Here is a 24,570-nt window from a genome sequence, read left to right as displayed (position 1 = left end):
ATATTGTTATTACAAAAGCCAATAACAGATTCGTACAGGAGGAGAAATGACACGAGTCAGAAAAATGGTTCAAATGACTCTGAGCATTATGGGACTCAACTTCTGCGGTCATCAGTCCCCTAGAACTTAGAACTACTTAAACCTAACTAACCTAAGGACATCAGACACATATATGCCAGAGGCAGGATTCGAACCTGCGACCGTAGCGGTCACGCGGTTCCAAACTGAAGCGCTTACACCGGCCGGCCCATCACGAGTCGATTTTGTGTATATTTAATAAGTCGTGAAACTTAATAGGTAAATTTCCAGTAAAAAGTCTATTTCACTCGGTATTCCCTACCGTAAAAAGTCTATTTCACTCGTTATTCCCTACCTGCTGATACGTTACTGAAGTACAGGACCACCGGGTGGTAAGGCAAAATAATACCTGCCAACCATATTATTTAAAAAAGCCCGCAGATGACTTCGATTGTCGAAGTAAAAGAGCGTTTAGTTCATATTGGCTACACGACCGTGCTGTCGCAGAGGAATACATTTTCTTCGTGGTGTCCGACTGCCACCACTTCAGAACGTCCAACCTAAGAGCTGCGCAGTCACCTTCACTCCATCGCCTAAAAAGCAGTGGCAGAGGTCAGCACAGGCTCCCAGTAAGGTTGGCTGAAGTAAGTACTTTCCTACCAGTGCAGACATACCGCTGAGGCAATGAAACTAACGGAGACACTCTGTCCAGACCATTCTGTCGCCGGCTGTCGTCCATGCCGTTTGATATTAGAGCACTTTTAAAAAAATTACCTCGGAAATCTGCCTCCTTTTAGCTAGTAGCTTGCATTGGAGACCACTGAACTCGAGTAGCTGGCATTGTCAAAAATTCACCCTGCTCTGCTGCTGCCTACCAGGATCTTTGCCAACGCCAGACACTCGTTCTGGCGAAACGTCAGGAACATCTTGAAATCATTAAACATATGTCGGCCAAAGATCCCGAGACAAAAGCCAACAACCGATACACCAACAAGAGGACATAAAACCCTCAACAGTTCTCCTCCAAACTCCCTTATTTTAGATTCCCGCTGGAGATCGAACGTAACTGTGCATCCACACTTAAGGTTGTGGATTCATTGCCCATCAAGGCCAATCAGTTACATGAATGCATGGCATATGTTGTTTCAGACGTGTCCGAAAGAACAGTTACCACGAATTTAATATAATGCAAGTATCTGCCATCAATTCCCCAAAAGACTAAACCGCTCCCTACAACTCGTCACCCTTCTTGTCACTGCGGTCTTCCCGTCAAAGAGTGGTTCGATGCTGCTCTGTAAGCCACCCTATTCCTGTCTTCATTTCCGCATACCTACTGCAACCTATATCCGTTTCAGTTTGCTTTCTGTACTCAAGCAGTGTTCTCTATGTACAGCTTTCATCCCCCTAACGATTTGTTGATGCGTCAGGATGTGTCCTATGAACCGATCAAATTGTGCTACAGTTTTTTTTTTTCTCCGATTCGATTCAGCTCCTCTTCATTAGTTATTGGATTTACTCATCTTATCTTCAGCATTTTTCTGAAGCGCCACATTTAAAAATCTTCTTTTCTTGTCTGAACTGTTTACCGGCCAAGCTCCACTTTCGTTCAAGGCCACACTCCGGACAAATATATTCAGAAAAGACTTCCAATCCCTTAAATTTTTGTATTCGATGTTGACAAATTTCTGTTTTTCAGAAGCGCTTTTCTGACTATTGTCAGTCTACATTTTACATTCGTCAGTTATTTTGCTGTACAAATGGCAGAAGTCGTCGACTATTTACAGGGAAATCGGCAATTGAATTTTTGTAATTTTTTTTTATGTTTATGGTGCAGCTCAGAACCCAAATATCACTCATCCGACTCTCCCAAAGGAAGTCGATGAAACTCTGAAAAATTCTCAAGAAAATCGACTTTGATTTTTCAGACAACATCTAATATGTTAACGCAAGATCGCGTTATCGACAATGAGCTTAAATGTGTGGGAGGATGCTCGATTGCCATATTGAGAACCAGGATTCGATTCACAATGGATTCGGATTTTTTGAGACAAAGGTGCTTGTTCTACGAGAATTTCCGTAAAGCGCAAAATATTGCGTTGGTACACAAGTTCGTAGTTTTCCATAAGTTTCAGACACACGTAACAGAGATTTTAACCATCAGTAATATACTTCAAATGGCTCTGAGCACTATGGGACTCAACTTCTGAGGTCATTAGTCCCCTAGGACTTAGAACTACTTAAACCTAACTAACCTAAGGACATCACACACATCCATGACCGAGGCAGGATTCGAACCTGCGACTGTAGCGGTCACGCGGTTCCAGACTGTAGCGCTTAGAACCGCTCGGCCACCCCGGCCGGCCAGTAATATACTCTCCTTCATTATTTACAGCAGTCTGCCAACACTGACGTAAATTTTCGATTCTGTGATTGTAGAAATTACGTAGTTTTGAGGCAAAGAATAGGTCGAGCCATGTTCGGGGCGCTTTCACATCGCGAAAGGAAGCTCCTTGAAGATCGTTCGATAGACAGCGGGAAAGTGAATAAGGTGGGTGCGGAATGACTACCCAGCGCAACTGGTGTATAGTGTCTTTTGTCAGTCCAGGAGTGTGCGAGCGGGCGTTATCGTGGAGTTGCATCACTTCACGAGTCTTTCTGGTCGTTGTTCTCGGATTGCGTCTGCAAGACGCCTCAGTTGTTAACAATAAATGTCAGCAGTAATGGTTACACCTTGAGGAAGCAGTTCGTAGCACATCACTCACTCACTGCTCCAACAGATACATAACATTATCGTTGATGGGTGAGCGCAGGTTTTTGAATAGGGAGCTGATACTTTGTTTGGGCTCAACTATTGCTTTCTTTTCCCTTACGTTAGCATAAAGATACCCTTTCTTGTGACCAGTAATGATGCACGATAGTAATAGTCGGTGTTGTCCAAGAGCCAATAGATGACTAAGTTCATATATTTTTGTGATTTAGGCTTAGTGCATGCTGTACCCATACACCCGATTTTTTAACCGTTTCCGTTGCACGAAAATGTCACACTATCGTGGAATGACCACTGTTTATGACATTTGCCAGTTCCCAAGTACAATAACGGGGGTCATTGTAGATTAACGCATTTGAACGATCTTTATCAGACCCCGATGGTTTTCCTAGACGTGACCCGCCAAAGCCGAGCGTGCTAACGCGCTGCTTCCTGGACTCGGGTAGGCGCGCCGGCCCCGGATCGAATCCTCCCGGCGGATTAACGACGAGGGCTGGTGTGCCGGCCAGCCTGGATGTGGTTTTTAGGCGGTTTTCCACATCCCGCTAGGTGAATACCGGGCTGGTCCCCACGTTCCGCCTCAGTTACACGTGTCGCAGACATTTGAAACACATCCGCACTATTTCACGATTTCCACTAGATGCAGACAGTTGGGGTACACTGATTCCATCCTGGGGGGTTCGGAGTGGCGGCAGGAAGGGCATCCGGCCATCCCTAACTCTAACATTGCTAAATCCGTTGTAACCATGCCGACCCTGCGATCGCTGCGGGACTATGGCGTAAGTGAAAGAAAGAAAGAAAGAATGGTTTTCCTAGACGTGAAGAGACAAAACAATCCCCCTTAAAACGAGAAAACCATTTTTTGCTGTGCTCTGTCCAATGGAATTATCTCTATATGTGGCGCAAATGTTTCTGGCTACCTTCAGCGCTCTAATAAACTCAGTCAGAAGAATACGTCAGAAATTTTCCGATTTCTCCTCTTGGCACTCCATTTTCTAGCGTCCACAGCTCCAAATGACAAAAATACAATATGTTAACTCTGATAGCAACAGTGAACTATAAATAAGAAATGAGAGTCAGTAAATAAATACATAACAACTGGACACCAATATGCAAACCAAGAACGCTACGAATTTGTGCACCAGCCTAATACATAAAGATGGAAAACAAGACGGTAGCGGGCGAGTCTGGTAGTCTTTGGATTGAGAATAGTTTCAGTCTATTTTTTTCATTTTTTCTTACGTTAAAAAAGTTCATGAAATATATTTTAATTAACACATACCTAAAAGTAATTTTTTTAGAAAAATGCACATCTTCTTATTTCTGAATTTATATCACACACAATAATCCACTTTCCATCGCAAATATAATTTCTTAATTACTTATCTTTTTAACAAGAGTGTTTTAATTTAAATATGTGAATTAAATTTTTTATCCATGTTTATGTATTTTGCGATTCACGGAAGAAAAAGACGCACTTTCGTTTAAGAATGTTAAACTGCCAGGAATCGAACCCAGGTCCCCCATGTTGGAGATGAGCACTACCACAGAGCCATACTGTTTGCCATAAAGAAAAAGACCTTTCTTTAGCGCTTTATAGGTGATCGTAAAACTTCAACGTCGATGTGCTAGAGTTGCATTTCACGTCTTCGGAAAGCTAATACTTGAGTGACGAACTCCGCTTACCACAAATACAAAAAAAAATAAAAAAATCTGACTGTCGTGTAGTGTCCCTGTTAGTGATGTGTAAGTGTCCAAGGCCAGAAAAACAAAAACAAAAACCAATAGGAACCGAACAAAGCGTAGCCGAAACGAGCCGCAGTTAACTTCCGGGCTTGTTAATAAGACGGGCGCACGACTCTGAACAGTGAAGTGTTTTTCTCGCTGCGCGCGGCATCACATTTAACTTGTTTACGGACCTGCAGTCGGCGTCTTGTGCTTTGTATATGTGTGAGTGGGGCAGGGGTAGGGGGAAAAGGGGGGGGAGGGGTGGTAAGGAGCTGCGAAGCCCGCGCCGATTTGGTAGGAGTGAAAGGAAGCAGTAGCTCGCACAGTGCGGACCGAAATAGCCGCAGTCTCCGACGCACACAGCAAGTCTACGGCCGGGTCGGCATAAAGGACGCACGCGGTCTGTCTTCTCGTCTAGCGTCTGCTATGCGTTTCAAATAACGTTTATGGTTTATTTTTATTTATTTATTGTCCTGAGTCAACTCCACAGTTTCAGATTAAATAAACACGAATTATAACGATGTTTCAATGCAATAATATCAGCCACTTCAATTCGATGAATATCTCCGTGATTCTTTCATGCCAACTACACCGACGGAGAAAAAATCGCAACACCACAAAACAATTAACGGAGAGTAATGAAATTTCGGGGATACATTTGTCCAGGTAACGTATGTAAGTGATTAACTTTGCAAGATCAAAGGCTAATGTAAGCGCGAGACAAGCCATTGCAAATGTAAAATGCTGGTACATTAATAACAGATGTAACGGCCAGAATGTTGAATGCAAGCGTGAAAACGCGCATGCATTATGTTATACGAGTGCCGGACGTCAGTTTGTGGGATGGAATTCCATGCCTGTTACACTTGCTCGGTGAATGCAGGGACAGTTAATGCTGATTGCGGATGACGCTGGCGTTATTGTCCGACGATGTCCCATACGTGCTCGATCGGAGACAGATGTGGTGACCGAGCAGGCCAAGGCTACAAGGCAACGCGCTGTAGGGCGTGTAGGGTTACAACAGCAGTATGTGGGAGAGCTTTATCCTCTTGGAAAACGCCCTCTGGAATGTTGTTTATGAATGGCAGCACAACAGGTCGAGTCACCACATCGGCGTACAGATATGTAGTCAGAGTGCATGTGATAACCACGAAAGTGATCCTGCTGTCATACGAAATCGTACCCCAGGCCATAACTATAGGTGTATATCCATTGTGTCTAGCACGCAGATATATTAGTTGCAGGCCCTGAAATGGCCTCCTTCTAACCAACACACGGCCATCTCTAGCAGCGACGCAGGACCAGTTTTCACCAGAAAATACAACAGGCCTCCACTCTGCTTGACACCATTGAAGTCGAAAATGGCGGTGGTTTTGTATCAAAGGATTGATTGCATACTGCAGGGCGTCTGGATCCGAGCTGTCCTCGAGGTAACCGATTCGTAACAGTTCATTGTGTCACTGTGGTGCCAACTATTGCTCAAATTGCTGCCGCAGATGCAGTACAATGCGCCAGAGCCATACACCGGACACTATGGTCTTCTCTCTCGGTAGTGCCACATGACCGTCCGGAGGCCGGGCTCCTTGCGACTCGTGACCCGCGCTGCTAGTAATCATGTATAATCGCTACATTCCTCCCAAGTTTGTCTGCAATATCCCAGCAGGAACATACAGTTTCTCTTAATATTATAACACAACCTCGTCGAAACTCGGTGAGGTGTTGATAATGGCGCCTTTGTCGCCTTAAAGGCATTCTTGATTAACATCAACTCACCACGTGCAGTCTGAGAGGCAGCTAACGCTCACGACCGTTATAGCGCGTGTTTAAAGCAAACCCGATTTGCATCTTGACAGTGTCGCTACTAGCGCCACTCTCGAATGCCGCTGGCCCGAAATTTTAATAGACATCGCCTTCCAGATGTAGATACACTCCTGCCAACTTTCGTTATGTCGCACAACTGCTCCTTGGTCCTGTGACTTTTTTTCCATCAGTGTATTGTATTGTATGTTAACCGGGGACCTAGAAACGACGGAGAGGCTCCGTTCCCGCCGCAGCTTCAGTGGTCTCAGTCGTCTACAACCACACGACGACTACTGCAGTCCACTTCACCACTCCGCCGCCCCACACACAGGGTTATTGTGCCGTTCGGCCCCCGGTGGACCCCCCAGGGAACGTCTCACACCAGACAAATGTACCCCTATGTTTGCATGGTAGAGTAATGGTGGTGTACGCGTACGTGGAGAAATGGTTTGCGCAGCAATTGCCGACATAGTGTAACTGAGGCGGAATAAAGGGGAACCAGCCCGCATTCGCTGAGGCAGATGGAAAAACGCCTAAAAACCATCCACAGACTGGCCGGTTCACGGGACCTCGACACAAATCCGCCGGGCGGATTCGTGCTGGGGACCAGGCGCTCCTTCCCGCCCGGAAATCCATCAGTGTATAAGTAAATTAGTGTGAGACGAAACGAATTGCTGGTCTTGAGATTGCCTGCATTTCCTCTATCAGACCCACGGATACGGACGGTTTTGTCTCGATTTTCTTCGTTGCATGTTTGTGCTTGTATATTCCGACAATAATTATCATTCTGGTCACGATAACACATCGCCGACATGGACGTCGGTTTTAAATTACCTCGTTTCGAATACAACAGTGTTCTGGAGCTAATGACCATTTAGATGAAAATGATTTGTTGATGTGAGTGTTTCCGCCGTCATAAAGTATGCTTTTACCTTATACCAGACGTAACCTGCACTACTTCCATCTGTTCTTCCCGTAAAGCTACTTTTGCTATGAAGAAGAACAGGCTCTGGACACAATCTGTTTTATTGTCCAGAGTAAACAGAAAAATAGTTCAAATGGTTCTGAGCACTATGGGACTTAACATCTGAGGTCATCAGTCCCCTAGAACTTAAAACTACTTAAACCTAACTAACCTAAGGACATCACACACATCCACGCCCGAGGCAGGATTTGAACCTGCGACCGTAGCGGTCGCGCGGTTCCAGATTGAAGCGCCTAGAACCGCTCGGCCACTCTGGCCGGCCCAGAGTAAACCTCCAACTCAATTTACAACTCAGATTACAACGTAGTAGTTTCACAAGAACAGCTCGTCAGCCGAGGAGGAGCGCCATGGCGCGACGCTCGATGCTGCAGACTCTGTGCAACGACTTGCGATGACTAAAACTCATCAAAAGGATGTCTTTCACCCCCCCCCCCCCCTCCGCAGGAGCATCTCCAACATAAAAATGTCAACCCCAACAAACCAGAATAAGACACCAATTATGAACAATTACTCACTGTACTAACTGCTAGGGGTGCAGACGTTTGACAAAACCCCTGAAATATTAACCAACGTGTCTATACCTTTACACGGCCTTGCCACAGTGGTAACACCGGTTCCCGTCAGATTACCGAAGTTCGGCACTGTCGGGATTGGGTAGCAGTTGGCTGGGTGACCGTCCGGGTCTGCCAAACGCGGTACAGGTAGCCCCTGTGAGGCCAGTTGAGGAACTACTTGACTGAGAGCTAGCGGCTGCGGTCACGAAAACTAACAGCGACCGGGTGAGCGGTGTGCTGCTCACATGCCCCTCCATATCGGCATCCAGTGATACTTGTCGGCTGAGGATGACACGGCGGTCGCTATGCACTGTTGGGCCTCCCGAGGCTTGTTCGGACAGAGTTTAGAGTCATCTGGACTTTTACAGTGTGTACTTCCCCGCGTTTGAACACGATATTCATTCTTGATAAACTAGGAGCTTGGCCGATATATCGATATTAATGTTTCAACTGAATTAATCAAAAACAACACTTTGAAACCGCAAATAAGAACGCCAGAATCGAGAAGAAATAATGCGGGGTGAAGTGACACCAGAGTGGGCCGCGCCAATTACCACATATGACACCTACTGGCTGGACTGCTGTTGGGTGAAGTGTGCTGGTAATTGTTCGCTCCGAGAGGAGAGGGAGCCATTTCGGAGCACAGTGGGTGACGACACGTGGCCTATCCGAGCCGCTGCGGCTCTCGAAACGAGCGCGCGACTGTGGTGTGGCAGCATCGATATAGCGGGCAGGTATCGATTATGGACGGACGCACCTTGAGCGGCTGCGGTGCTGGCGGTGACGTGGAGGGCCGCCGTGCGCCTGACAGCTCCACCCCTCCAGCGCCGGCGCCGCCCGCATGCCCCATCGTCGGATTTCATCCTGACGCATGCGGGAAAAGTATTATATAAATTCTTCCGCCAGCCGAGACCCAATGTGGGGCTCGGTAAGCGCACAGGCAGTACGCAGTGGAGTGGGGCCAGCCCAACCTCTTTCCGGTGAAGTCGATTTTCCCCGAAGACAACTTCTTTCCCACTGAGCGATACCGACAAGTCTCTAACAGGCTGTGTCTTCTGATATAACGGTGTAAGTACAGTTTGTCGTCAGTCAAAAATTCTCGCCGCAGTGATTCGGGACGTCGCTGAGATATACTCAGTGTGGTGTGAAGTACAAGGGGGTTCAATAAGAAAAGCAATTTGTTTTGGGCGCAGAATTTGTTATAGAACGTTTTAGGATATTCCTGCTGCAGCTCCTATAGTTTCATGAAGTCACGATTGTTGGCGGCGCTATACGGTCTGACGAACAGCTTTACGGAACGGGAAGGAGCTCCTGGTCCCCGGCACGAATCCGCCCGGCGGACTTGGGTCGAGATCCGGTGAGTCTGTGGATGGTTTTTAGACGGTTTTCCATCTGTCTCCGCGAATGCGGGCTGGTTCCCCTTATTCCGCTTCAGCTACACAATATGTCGGCAATTGCTGCGAAAACAACTCTACGTACGCGTACACCACCATCACTCTACCACGCAAACATAGGGGTTACACACGTCTGGTGTGAGACGTTCCATGGGGGGTCCACCGGATGCCGAACCGCACAATAGCCCTGGGTTTGGTGTGGGGCGGGGGATGGGTGAAGTGGGCTGCGGTAGTCGTCGTGGGGTTGTGGACCACCGCGGCTGCGGCGGGGACGGAGCCTCTGCGTCGTTTCTAGGTCCCCGGTTAACATACAACATACATACATACAAATCCTAAAGAACATAAATTTATGATGTAGATGTGCCCACCAATGCTTCGTTTGTGGACCCATATAGCAATCGGTCAAAGAATGAGCCTTTTTCTGTGGTATAAAATAGAAAAAAAATTACAGATTTCCAGACAGAATAAGATGTTTGCTGCAGGAATTGGCCGTTTCTCGATCTCTACTGGGTGCAACACAGGGCAAGTTGGAGTTATGAAATGTGCAATCTTGTTGGCACGACTGCGCAATAACATGTCAAAATTGGTAGACGACAGCAATATTTGTTCAGTCCTATACTGTGAAGTGTCAATTCTACCGGCCAGTTGGAGAATTGTTTTTGAAATTATCCATATTCATCTACAATAAAACAGTGTATTACAAAAAAATTGTGTGTTTCAAAATACATTCCCATGAACTTTAAGTGTTCCAGTCGATTAAAAAATGTATACGTCATCAAAATAAGATAATACACTCACTAACATGTTCAGATGCGAAGTTTTGTAAGCAGAGAAAGCGTCACAGCTGACACCAAAATTGCACAAACGTTTATACAAAAGATTTATATTTGGAACATTTTAATCAAAGACATATTTTCTGATTACATTTGTTGATACCTAACAGGATTTTTCCATGTCGTTCCGGTCTCTTTTCTATTTCAGACTTTTAATTTTGAACGTCAATTTAATATTATTTACGTATGAATTAAAATATAATTATATTTTGCGAAGTATATTTTTAACTCTTTCGCTACCCATGATTGAAATATGTGAAGATACTATTTTAAATCATTAAATCAAGAAAAGGTGATATCTGAAGTCATATTAATAACGTAAGAGGAGGTACTTTCCTTGTGAAATATCCTTACGTTTCAGGTATCAAAGTAATCTACCTTCTAAATTATATGGAGTAGATAACTTTTAATCGTTTAGAATAGAATAAAATTTGCGTACATCTTGTCAAACTTAATTACTGGGGCACACTGCGTTTTCAAATTCGCTGATTCAGTTGCATCAAAAGGCGGTTTAAAACCTTGCCCCCTGTTCGAGAAATTTCTTCTGAAGCCTGCAGCGGATGGTGGGCGTGGTTGTAGGGGGGGGGGGGGGAAGGGGAAGTAGGCAGAGGACGACAACGATATTCTCGAAAGTGACCGTAGATCACTTCTCACACTGCTGTGACGTGACTGCTCAAACTTGCCTGCTATGTCAATGAGCGGGCTGCTTTTCGCGCATGAAATCTATGTAAAATCTTGCATCTTAGACAGTAATGGAAGATGGAGTTAGCTTTGGCTGCTAAGTTTTTCACGGTGGCAAATAAACATTTTTCTCCTTTCTATTTCCAAAAAAATGGCTCTGAGCACTATGGGACTTAACTGCTAAGGTCATTAGTCCCCTAGAACTTAGAACTACTTAAACCTAACTAACCTAAGGACATCACACACATCCACGTCCGAGGCAGGATTCGAACCTGCGACCGTAGCGGTCTCGCGGTTCCAGACTGTAGCGCCTAGAACCGCTCGGACACTCCGGCCGGCTTCTATTTCCAAAACGAAATAGCTGCATTTATTGCCATCCATTTTACATGCTACCTATTTCGAACCCTTACAGCTCGGAACTTCAGGAACAAAATGCTTGGACCTGCATATCATCCGAACACGAATAAGATGTGAAAATTTTGAGCTCATTTCTGCAACATTTAGCACCAATGTAATATATCTACGAAACAAGTCATCCAAAAGCTCATTAAATCAGTAACCAGTAAAAGAACAGACGCCACTTCACCCTCCATCAGTGTTCTAATTATACTTAGTCGTTAATAAATATTTTCCATTCAGGATTAGAATGCCAAACAGAAAACAAAAGCTGGATAACTAATGGATCATGCTTATTTTTGTTTCAGAATATACGACGGTGCTTGATACAAAATACTTTATTTAAATTACACAATGAAAGGAAGAAGAACAACAACGTGATTATACCTTATATACGTTTAACTACAACTATCGACAGTACAAAAGCGAATAATATTCTGGCTATCGGAAAAGAATACCGATTACCGATTTCCGATTTCCGCGAGAAAGATGCACGTCGTTTTAAGCTTGATGCATTGCTGACGAGTTGTCAAGGTCACAGTTTTCACAAATACAAAAATGAATGTGTGGGTAAGGCGGTAACACTGTAGCAGCTACGGCATGGATATCAGCTGGCGAGGCGCGACATAGGGAAGTGGGTGCTATCGCACGTCCCCACACAACCCGGCGGCCTCACCACGGCAGATAAGTGTGCCTGGTTCAACATGCGCGATACTGGATACTGGATCCTGGCCGCGCCAGATAGCTGCAGTCGCCCGAGTCTAGAACGTGGACACTTGCTTGTACAACGCTCCCAGCACGGAATAATAGAGGAACACTTCGTACAAAGTTGACAGAAATAAGACGTTTGGGAGGTAGGGAATGAGATATAGACAAAAGAAAAACTGTGAGGACCAGTCGTGAGTCGTGCTCGGGTAGTTCATATTGGTAGAGCAACTGCTCGCGGAAAGCAGAGGTCCAAGGTTCCAGTTTCGGTACGGCACAGGGTTTTAATCTTCCAGGAAGTTTCGCAACAGTGCACAGTCCGATGCAGAAAACTCATTCTTGACGCAAATAGCTGTGAAATATCCCTCATATCTAGAGGATGAAGCCACATCAGCATTTTTTCTATCAGTGATAGTTGTACTCGGCTCCATTAGAACACGCATGTGTGATGGCACTCGACTCACAGGTAGCCGGATCGAATACATATCTACATCTACCCATATACTCCGCTAGCCACCAAGCGGTGTGTGGCGGAGGGCACAATTCGCGCCAAAATCATATTCCCCCCCTCTGTTCCACTCGCGGATCGCGCGAGGGGAAAACGACTAGCTGAATGCCTCAGTACGAGCTCTTATTTCCCTTATTTTTGAATGGTGATCATTGCGCGATTTGAAAGTTGGTGGTAATAATGATGCTCTACATCCTCGGTGGAGATCGGATTTCGGAATTTAGTGAGCAGCCCCTTCTGTTTAGCGCGCCATCTATCTGCAAGTGTGTCCCACTTCAAACTTTCTATGAGATCTGTAACGCTCTCACGATGTCTAAATGTACCAGTCACGAATCTTGCCGCTCTTATTAGGAACTTCTCAATCTCTTGAATCAGACCCAACTGGTAAGGGTCCCATACAGACGAACAATACTCCAGGACTGGACGAACTAACGTATTGTAAGCTATTTCCTTTGTTGAAGGACTGCATCGCTTCAGGATTCTACCAATCTAGTGTTTGCCTTGCCTGTTACTTGTGTAATCTGATCTGTCCATTTGAGATCATTTCGAATAGTCACACCCAGATACTTGACGGACATTACCGCTTCCAAAGACTGGGCATTTATTTTGTACTCGTACATTAATGGGGATTTTCGCCTTGTTATACGCAGTAGGTTACACTTACTAATATTGAGAGATAACTGCCAGTCATTACACCACGCATTTATTTTCTGCAAATCCTCATTGATTTGTTCACAACTTTCGCGTGATACTACGTTCCTGTAGACTACAGCATCATCGGCAAACAGTCTCAGGCCGCTGTCAGTACCATCAACCAGATCGTTTATGTAAATCGTAAAAAGCAGAGGACCTATTACGCTACCCTGGGGCACACCTGAAGTTACGCTTGTTTCCGTTGAAGTCACCCAGTTCATGACGACATATTGCTCCCTGTCTGTTAGAAAACTTTCTATCCAACCGCATACGTCATCGGATAGACCGTTAGCGTGCACTTTTTGTAGCAAGCGACAGTGCGGAACTGAGTCGAACGCCTTTCGTAAGTCGAGAAATATGGCATCAACCTGGGAGTCGGTATCTAGATCCTGTTGTATATCACGCAAAAAGAGGGCAAGCTGTGTCTCACATGACCGCTGTTTCCTAAAACCGTGCTGGTTTCTGCAGATGAGCTTCTCAGAGTCTAGAAAGGTCATTATGTCTGAACACAAAATATGTTCCATGATTCTACAACAAATCGATGTCAGTGAAATTGGCCGGTAATTATGTGCATCCGATTTTCTACCCTTTTTATAGATTGCTATGACTTGGTCCTTCTTCCAGTCCCGTGGAACCTTCCGCTGTTTCAATGATCTCATATTTACGATGGATAAGAATGGTGCTATATTTGTCGCATAGTCAACATAAAATCTTACGGGGATTGCTATATTTGTAGCATAGTCAACATAAAATTTTACGGGGATACCGTCTGGGCCAGATGCCTTCCTGGCGTCTAAGGAGCTTAACTGTTTTACAGTCCCAGACACACTAAACACTATGTCAGCCATCCTTTCGTTTGTTCGATAATTGAAAGGGGGAGTCGTGCTGCAGTCCTCTACCGTAAACGAGTTTTTGTAAGCATGTGGTGGGAAAAACTATCACTGTCAGTATTCGGCAGGCAAGGGGAGAAGATAGAGCGGGACAAAGCTCCTGCTCACCAGAGCCAATATCCTGGATTAAATTTTATCCCTCCACGCAGTAGCAAGATAGATACCGCCTGCAGGAACATTAAAGAGGCCTTTCGAGAAAAGAGAACCAGCTGCATGAATATCAAGAGCTTCAGTGGAAAACCAGCATTAAGAGAAGGGAAAGCTGAAAGGTGGAAGGAGTATACAGGGGGTCTACGCAAGACAGATGAAGGCAGTATTATAGAAATGGAAGAGGACTTAGATGCAGATGAGATGGGATATATGATGCTGCGAGAAGAATTTGACAGAACACTGAAAGACCAAATTCGAGGCAAGGCCCCAGGTGTGGACGACATTCCGTCGGAACTACTCTTAGTCGTGGGAGAGTCAACCATGACAAAACCCTTCCATCTGGCATGCAAGTTGTATGAAAGAGGCGTATTAATCTCAGACTTCAAGAAGAATGTGATAATTCCAATTCCGGTTCCAAAGAAAGAAGTTGCTGACAGGTGTGAAAATTACCTGTGCTAATCTTGGCAGAGTACGGGCAGTGCAGAGGCTAGGATTTGACCCAGGAGCTTCGACACTGTCGATATTGAAGGCAACTGATAACAGGAGAATTGATGCAGCTGAAATTATTTTTACTCAATTTGGAAATCAGGTTAACCTAGGAGGACAAGCAAAGAGAAGACTGCTTGAGGGTAAAGAGGAGAATATATATGGTTTGGACTAGTTCACACAGATGAGGTAAGGCCTAATACGAACACTGTCAAACCTTTGATTCGGGTTTCCCGTAAGTCACATTTTGGCAACTTCATGTACCTTCTCCTCACAAACCACTGACAATATAACATTTAAATTTGGCACGCAATTAGTCAATATGAAACATTCTGAGGAAGGAATTTTCATTTACTACAATAGTAAGACATTTACGTAATAGAAAAGCCCTAAGATTCAGTATATTTTTGTCAGAGAAATTTCGACAGCTGTAAAAATCCAGCAAAAGAAGATATCAACATTCTGTTTCAAACATTGCAAAAATACAATGACAGATTTTTCAGAAAAGGAACATTTGTACTTCTCTTCTTGAAAAAATTTCAATTGTTTGTAATTAAAAACATATACCTTCAATAAGCATGAAAACCTATGCGTGCATCCACATAACATTCCTTAAGAAATGTGCCAAATTTAGTTACATTGCCTTGAAAACTTTGGATTTTATAACGTTTTTTTCAATGTACTGCAACTTTGCATTAAGTCCTGTCTTAACTCGATTTCAAAGACGGCAATACATAGCGATTTCCTGGAGGTCAGTTAGTTAATTGTTTCCAGGTTTCATACATCATATTCACGATAAACATTATGACGTTGAACTTTCAGTTGATCAAAAGAATGTAGACACAAATAGTGTATACATATAGCCACATGCTCGCTGTTTACAAGTTTGTAATTAATTATTTCTATTGATCGATTCGTATATGATATAGTAGAAGTTGTTAAGGAGAAACAATCTTAAATATGAAAATATTTCTGCTGTCTAACAGATATTTTGTTTCAACCGAACTATTATCAAAGAGTTGTATAGCTGAATATTGTGTTATTTTCTCTGGCAAAAGTAGAATCACTAGAGGGAATAACTCATAATTTTTCCTTCCGGATTGTATTGATGAATATATCTATTACTCTCAAACTGGAATGGTATTTGGACAACAAACTTCATGAGCGAATAAATCTAGTAGATCGCTGCAATTAATATTCGTAGTGGTTTAGACATAGGCACAGAAGATGTACGCATGTGAACATATGTAAGTCTAATCGCTTTCTTTTGTGCAATAAATACTTTCTGCCTAAGTGAGGAGCTGGCCCAGAATATTACCCGGTAGGAGCGCAGTGAATTAAAATATGCTAAATACGTTAACCTGCCAGTTTCTACGTCCCGAAACTTGGTAATTATTCTTATGGGGAAAGAGGCAGATAGTAAACGTTTTAGCAGGTCTACTATATGGTTTTTCCAATTTAAGATAACAACATACGTCCTAAGAACTTACATGTTTCTACCTTGTTAATTACTTTTTGTTGGTAAACTGTATCCATAAAAGGTGGCATATTTTTGAAACTATAAAATAGGACGATCTGCGCCTTTTCAAAGTTTATGGATAATCCATTTGTACAAAACCAATTACCGTTTTTCCTGTGGATGCTTCTTTGATCTGCTTAACAATAATTCTTATATGATTAGCCTGGAGGACACTTCTCCTGACGGAATGGTATGCCGTAACATAAAGCAAGAACAGTAATGGACCCATGACGGAACTGAGCTGAGCATCCATAGTGATTATATCCCATTAATATGATATGGCGGCAAGTATACAGAAAAACGAAAAAAAATCTGCTAGTTATGACGATGATAAAAAAAGCTTTTCTTTGAGCACTTTAGTTCTTCCGCTCCGAAGCCCATGTTTCGGAAGCGGATCTTCCCTAGTATATCTTCTTTCCTCTTTCTCCTTGCCTTTCCCAGTTTCTCTACGGGGTCAGCACTGTGATTGGGATTTTCGCATACACTGAGGTGACGAAAGTCGTGGGGTACCTCCTTTTCATCTCCAACTACATCTACATGGATACTCTGCAAATCACACTTAAGTGCCTGGCACAGGGTTCATCGAAGGGTGTCAGTGTCAGTGACACTCTCTCGTCTATTTCTCGATAATACAAAACGTGCTGCTCTTCTTTGAACTTTCTCGATGTACTCCGTTAATCCTATATGGTAAGGATACCACACCGCGCAACAGTACTCCTAAAGTGGACGGACACGCTTATCGCAGGCAGTCTCTTCAGTAGATCTGTTGCATCTTCTAAGTGTTCTGCCAATGAAAAGCAGTGTTTGGTTGGCCTTCCCCACAACATTCTCTCTGTGTTCTTTACCACGTAAGTTGTTTGTAATTGTACTTCCTAAGAATTTAGTTGAATTTGCGGCGTTTAGATTTGCCTAATTTACCGTGTAACTGAAGTTTAAAGGATTCCTTTTAGCACTCATGTGGGTGACGTCACACTTCAATATTTAGGGTCTCGCGGTTCTAGGCGCGCAGTCCGGAACCGTGCGACTGCTACGGTCGCAGGTTCGAATCCTGCCTCGGGCATGGATGTGTGTGATGTCCTTAGGTTAGTTAGGTTTAAGTAGTTCTAAGTTCTAGGGGACTAATGACCACAGCAGTTGAGTCCCATAGTGCTCAGAGCCATTTGAACCATTTTCAATATTTAGGGTCAATAGCCATTTTTGGCACCACACAGATATCTTATTTAGAATTTGTATTGATCTTCTGATGACTTTATAGGTATATTTTCCGTTTGTTTTTGGAGGACTTGGGAGTTATAACATTGTCTCACTACGACAATCTTGTGTTCACTAATCCCGGTATCCGTTCTGACGCCACAGCGATTTACCGTTACGCGGCATAGGGCAACAACCCGACGGGTATGGACTCAACAAGCCGTTGGAAGTGCCCTGCAAAAGTGCTGTCAATAATTGCGAAAGATTTCCAGGTGTACTATTTTGTTCACGAACTGACTTCTCAATTATGCCCCATAAATGTTTGATGGAATTCACGTCGGGCAATCAGGGAGGCCAAATCATTCGCTCGAACTGCCCAGGATGTTATTGAAACCAATCGAGAGTACTTATGGTCCAGCGAAATGCCGCATTGTCATCCATAAATATTCCATCGTTGTTTGGGAACATGATGTCCATGAATGGCTGTAGATGTTCTCCAAGCAGTCGAACGTAACCATTTCCAGTCAATGATCGGTTGATATGAACCGGAGGACCCAGTCCATTCCATGTAAACACAGCCAACACCATTATGGAGCCTCCATTGGCTTGCACAGTACCTTGTTGACGACTTGGGTCCATGGCTTCGTGGGATCCCCTCCGCAGTCGAACACTACCATCACCTCCTACCAACTGAATTCGGGACTCATCAGATTAGGGCACAGTATTCCAGTCGTCTAAGGTCCAGCTGATATGGTCACGAGGCCAGAAGGGGCACTGCAGGTGATGTGCTGTTAGCGACGATAATGGCTTCGGTCATCTGTCGCCATAGCCCATTAACGCCAAATTTTGCTGCACAGTCCTAATGGATATGTTCACCATAGGCCCCACATTGATTTCTGCAGTTATTTCACAAAGCGCTGCTTGTCTGTTAGTTCTGACAACTCTACGCAAACGCCGCTGCTCTCGGTCGTTGAATGAAGGCAGTCGGCCACTGCGTTGTCCGTGGTGGGAGGTAATGCCTAAAATTTGATATTCTTGGCACACTCTTGACATTGTGGATCTCGGAATACTGAATTCCCTAACGATTTGAGAAATGGGGTGTCCATTGTGTGTAGCTCCAACAACCATTTCGAGTTCAAAGTCTGTTAATACCCGTCGTGCGGCTATAATCACGTCGGAAACCTTTTCACATAAATTGCCTGAGTACAAATGAGAGCTACGCCAATGCATTGCCCTCATGTACTTTGTGTACGCGATACTATCGCACATCTGAATACGTGCATATAGCTATCCGAAGAGTTTTGTCGCCTCAGTGTACGAGACATTTTTGAGCGCAGCCGCACGGCTGCTCGGTGCGATGCACTGCAGCGGGACGTCGCGAGTGGCCGGCTGTGTCTCCGTGCGGCGCAATTAGCGGCTGGCTGGAGGGCGGCCCTGCTACCCTGCTCCCGCCTCTCGAGCCAGCACCCTGCGGGCTCGCCACTCGGCGCAACCCCGCAGCTACGCGCGCCTACAACACTCCGACTCCAGCGTGCCGTGGCTCCTCCTCCTCCTACAAGGTACCGCTACCGCCTGCTACATCCACCTCAGTCCCGACGACTTTCTCAATCTGTATCATCGATCTGCCACTATACATGACAGGTGACAAAGTTTTGGGAGAGCGACATGCACATATACAGTTGGCCGTAGTATCGCGTACACTAGGTATAAAAGGGCAGTGCGTTGGCAGAATTGAGGGGTTCGGCGCAAGAAGGAGGCAGCTCCACTTTTTGGCTCTATTGAGTTGAACATCCTATCACATAAAAAAAAGCCCCTTTGTTTGTTGCAAGAAAGAGGTAGCTCCACCCACTAGTTTCAGAGAAATCCAACAGATGGAGCTTTCTGTACTCCGAGTTTGCATGATAACAGAGGCAGCTCCGGGAGCTGCCTCGTTCTTCAAATTGGGTCAAATGGCTCTGATCACTATGGGACTTTACATCAGAGGTCATCAGTCCCCTAGAACTAACCTAAGGACATCACACACATCCATGCCCGAGGCAGGATTCGAACCTGTGACCGTAGTTGTCACGCGGTTCCAGACTGTAGCGCCTAGAACCGCTCGGCCACCCAGTCCGGCCCTCGTTCTTCCCCCAAACAATAGCAGGAAGGAAGTTGTGTCACGTATTGTTCAGAAGACCGGTGTAAACATCACGCGTTTCATGTCACTGAAGTGGACCAGAGATTTATTTTCCACTTTGCTGACACGTTCAAGAAATTTTTTGTAAAGAACCCTTACGTATCATTATCGTACAAGAAAAGAGGAAAATATTTAATCACTAAGTACAAAATATCCCTCTGTGAACAGCCATACATCGGTAAAGGGATCATTCAATGCAGTGCGACCGTAGGGATGACTGTCTTCGATAATGCGCAAATTTGCAACCAAGGACCTGCGAGTCTCATAACAATGGACCACTTTCATCAAGTTTATGATTATCTCCTCCCGCTTAAAGGTCAAAAGTTTAAAGATGTCAAAGAGCTTGCCAGAAAGTATGTTGGGCAAAACGAAATGTGGTTTTACGACCAGTTGACGTCAGATGCTTCAAAAGATTCTGAGGTGACTGAATGGGAGCTAGAAGACTGAAGAAGAACTGTAGAACTAATGTATTATGCCAATAATGTCGTACTTTCTTTATTAGTAAATGTTTTTTAAACTGAAATTTGGGTAATTATAAAGAAAATGGCCCTACAAAGAGTTTTTCATTCACTTTGGAGCAAAACGGAGGCAGCTCCATGATTCAAAACCCTATTGCACGTACCAGAGTGCATGCACTTGCGTGTATTCTCGTCAGTAATATTAGATACCCCATAGCCTAAAACAAGGCTGACAACTTTTTCGCTTAGGTGAAAACTAAATTTTTGATGCGTTTTTTTTTTAATTTGTTACAAATTGGAAAAAGTGGAGCTGCCTCCTTCTTGCACCAAACCCTTCAATTGTCATTTCACTCAGGTGGTTCATGTGAAAAGTTTTCCGACGTGGTTATGCATGCGTAAATGGAATTAACGTTCTTTGAACGCGGTATTGCTAGTTGGAGCTACACGTATGGGACAGTCTAGTTCGGAAATGGTTAGAGAATTCAATATTCCGCTGTCCACAGTGTCAAGAGAGTGCCGAGAACACCAAATTCCAGGCATACCTCTCGCCACTGACAGCACAGTGGTCGACGGCCTTCACTTAACGACCGAGAGCACGGGAGTTTGGGTAGTTGTCGTTGCTGGCAGACGAGCAACACTACCTGAAATAACGGCAGAAATCAGTGTGGGACGTGCGACGAACGTATCCGTCAGGACAGTGCCGCGAAATTTGACATTGATGGGCTATGGCAGCAGACGACATTGCCTGCAGGGCCTCACCTGCCCTCGTGACCATATCGGTTGGAGCATAGACGTCTGGAATATTCTCGATTTCAGTTCGCAGGAGCTGATGGTTGGGATTCGAGTGCGGCGCAGACCCCACGAAGCCGTGGACGCAAGTTGTCAAAATGGCACTGTCCAAGCTGTTGGTGGCTCCATAATGGTGTGGGCTGTGTTTACATGGAACAGACTGTGTCCTCTGGTCCAAATGAACTTGTCATTCACTGGAAATGGTAATGTTCGGCTACTTGGAGACCATTTGCAGCCATTTGTGGACTTCATATACCCAAAAGGCGGTAACTGTTGTGGATGACAATGCTCCATGTCGCCGGGCCACAGTTGTTCGCGACCGGTTTAAAGACTAGTCTGGAAAGTTCTAGTGAATGATTTGACCATCCATATTGCCCGGCATGGGACATAATTGAGAAGACTGTTGCTGCACAAAATCCTGCACCGACAATACTTTCGCAGCTATGGACGGCTACAGAGGCAGCATGGCGCAATATTTCTGCAGGGGGGCTTCCAACGACTTGTTGAGTCCATGTCATCTCGTACTGCTGCACTACGCCGGGAAAAGGAGGTCCGACACGATACTGGGAGGTATCCCATGACTTTTGTCACCTCATTGGACATGACAGGTGGTGCATTGTCATCCAAATCGGTCCCCCTTAAAAGCTAACCTGATTAATCACTTCAGTGATGTTTTCTCAACGGTAAATGTGTTACTACCTAAAATTTACGCTCTTCGTCGAGTTAGTAAGTACCAGGAAACAATGCTTATTGAGAAATATGCAGTGAGAACTGAAATTTGTGCCAGCCCGGAAGTGGAACCTGGATTTCCTGCTTTTCAACAGCAACCGCCTTAACCATTGCGCTATCTAAACACGTCTCCAGGTCTGACTTAAAACGCCGCTGCCACAGATGTCTCCATCTACGATTTCCAAACACTACTGGCCCAGGGTCCCCCATGGAGTATGTGGGAGTGGCACCACTGGACGGTGCGCTAAGATGGCCTAACGTTAACGCGATTCAAGTTCCGATATGGCAAAAATTTTTGATTGTCGCTATATATTCATTACATTGTAGGTGTAGGGCAACTGAAAGTTTTGTGCTGATATAATTTCATGTCACAGAATCTTCACTGACTTCAGCGCCATCGACCCTTTCATTTTTTAAATGGGAGAAGCCACTGTGCAGCGATATTTTCTATGGCTTGACTGATTAAATCGTTCAATTATATCAAGGTTTCGTTGAATTATAGGTAGAGAGTACACAGAAACACGTGGTGACCACATGTGGCGACAAGAGGAATCACGTGTCCTGCACGTGCTTCGGCATGTTGGCCTGCAAGACACATTGCGGCGGCGGACACATGTGCATTGCACATGCTGGGAAGTAGCTACCACACGGTGAACCTGTAGAGTTGACATTCACCAGTGTTACTACAGGATCGATGAGGCCGTACTAGCATCAACAGCGCTCAAGAGAGCCAACTGTATGGATTCTACAGTAAACTACCACGGCTAACTACCACGGCTACTATGTAAACTGAAGGTGGACAGGGGAGAAAGGAAAGGAAAGGAAAGGGAAGGAACTATAGATGTCAGCTGCATAGGAACTTTACGCGCAAGCAATGGCGAAGAGTGAAAATGTGTGCCAGCTATTGTCTATTTGTTCCTTTGTTTATTGTTTCCAAGTAACGTTCTTACTTAATGTGAAAAACTGACCAGGGACTCTAATGTTCTTAACAATGGCCAAAAGAATTATTGATAAAAGAAAATGAATATAGTTGTGAACGAAAAGTGTGCTACATTACGATATATAACCAGAAAATTATGGATGTACGAATATTAATCCGAGAATAGCTGAAATATCTCAAGCCATTCAACAGGTAAATATGCAGGTGAGAGACGGTTATTTTAACACCAGTCGTCCTGAATACGAATCTAATGTCGGGAAACGGCACCGACTTGTTCGATATGAGGTGACAGAAAGAAGAAATGATAAGGATATTAGTTGCCAGCATTGTACTGGAATTTCTGATAAAGCTATTTTGTTTATTTTTTAGAGCTTGGCATCATCTGACAATGTTGGTGATAACTACAGATGCAGCTTTTGGAAGAGATCTCGACAAAGGCTGAGATGGTGACATATGCAGTGATCATGTGGAAGTGGTGTGACGCATGTACAAAAATAGCTGTTACTGCTGGTGGTGATGGTGGTGGATGCCCAATAATGAGGATAGAGCTAGTAATACGATGGCGGCAGTGGTGTTGGTGCAGATGCTGATGGTGGCGGTGCTGGTGATGGCGGCATAGCTGTTACTGGCGGTGGTAGCGGTCGTTGTGGTCATTGTGTTGGTGACGGTGGCTGTGGTTGTAATGGTGTTGCTACTGGTAATGACCATAAAGCTGCTGTTGCAGTTGAACCCAATGATGTTCAAGTGCCCAGTTATCCAGTGTTGAGTTCATGTCTAACGCTGATGTTCGACATCTTAAAAGTTCGGCAGAAATGTTGGTTACATTAACTGAATTCAGAAAAAAACCAAAGTCAAGATTGCAATTTATTATTTTCATTGAGTACTAGTTTTGGCTATGGTTGTTAGACATCTTCAGATCAGAGGATTTTTTTCCGTGTCCAATCACCAGAAGAACACATAGGCATAAATTTTGTGCAAGGTATATAACTTAATATTATTACACACCTCAATGAAACATTAATATAAGGTCACCCAAGACTAGAAGATTGTTACAGGCATTGTTACAGGCACTATGTAGTAACATTAGATCAGATGATCTTCACAAGTGCAGAGTGTGGTCACAATTAACACATTACGTTACTCTAGAGACATAGCATCATAAAACAATACATAATTTTCACTCAGTTACGTAAGGATGTCATATCGACTGTGCAAGTGTAGGGTGGAAATTATGTCTTGTTTTCTGATGCTATGTCTCTAGAGTAACGTAGTGTATTAATTGTGATATAACTCTTCACATGTGAAGATTATCTGATATAATGTTATTACACAGTTGATGTTGCGATCTCCTACTCTTGGGTGATTTTAGACTAATAATTTTTCGAGATGTATAATAATGTTGGCTATGCAGTTTGTACACAATTTTATGACGATGTGTCCTACCGGCTGGTGATCATACACATACACACACACACACACACACACACAGATTGCGTACCTCCAATTTCAACATGACAAGTAAAAGAAAAGTTGATGCTGAACACGTGGCCGACGGAATGTCATTAGAAACGGGCTTACAGGGAATGAAAGGAAACAGGTCATGGCGTTGTTCAATGATTCCGCACACTGTTTGCTCTACGCAATTTCCACGAAAAATCTACAACAGAATGGTGAGAAGATGATGACAACTTTGTATCCTCAGAATACGAGTCAGTATCAATAGCTTTGCTCCTATTTATTTGCTTGTGGTCGAACACTTGCTGCCGGCCGTTGTGACCGAGCGGTTCTAGGCGCTTCAGTCCGGAACCTCGCTGCTGCTACGGTCACAGGTTCTAATCCTGCCTCGGGCATGGATGTGGGTGATGTCCTTAGGTTAGTTAGGTTTAAGTAGTTCTGTCTAGATGACTGATGACCTCAGATGTTAAGTCCCATAGTGCTTAGAGCCATTTGAACTATTTCGAACACTTGCTACCTAGTAATCACATTGTTGTTAAAAGCATAAGCATTTGTCGCTTCTGAAGGTATTTATTTGCTTGTGGTCGAACACTTGCTGCCGGCCGTTGTGACCGAGCGGTTCTAGGCGCTTCAGTCCGGAACCTCGCTGCTGCTACGGTCACAGGTTCTAATCCTGCCTCGGGCATGGATGTGGGTGATGTCCTTAGGTTAGTTAGGTTTAAGTA

General features: G+C 44.5%; 1 protein-coding gene across 2 annotated transcripts in view; it reads right to left on the bottom strand.

The window, feature by feature from the left end:
* LOC124715789 (matrix metalloproteinase-2-like) overlaps nt 1-24,570 on the bottom strand; it is a 912,762-nt gene that overhangs the window by 178,330 nt on the left and 709,862 nt on the right. The window lies entirely within an intron of this gene.

Source organism: Schistocerca piceifrons, chromosome 1, assembly GCF_021461385.2.
Source record: "Schistocerca piceifrons isolate TAMUIC-IGC-003096 chromosome 1, iqSchPice1.1, whole genome shotgun sequence".
Taxonomy (NCBI): domain Eukaryota; kingdom Metazoa; phylum Arthropoda; class Insecta; order Orthoptera; family Acrididae; genus Schistocerca; species Schistocerca piceifrons.
This window is presented reverse-complemented; position numbering and strand designations above follow the sequence as displayed.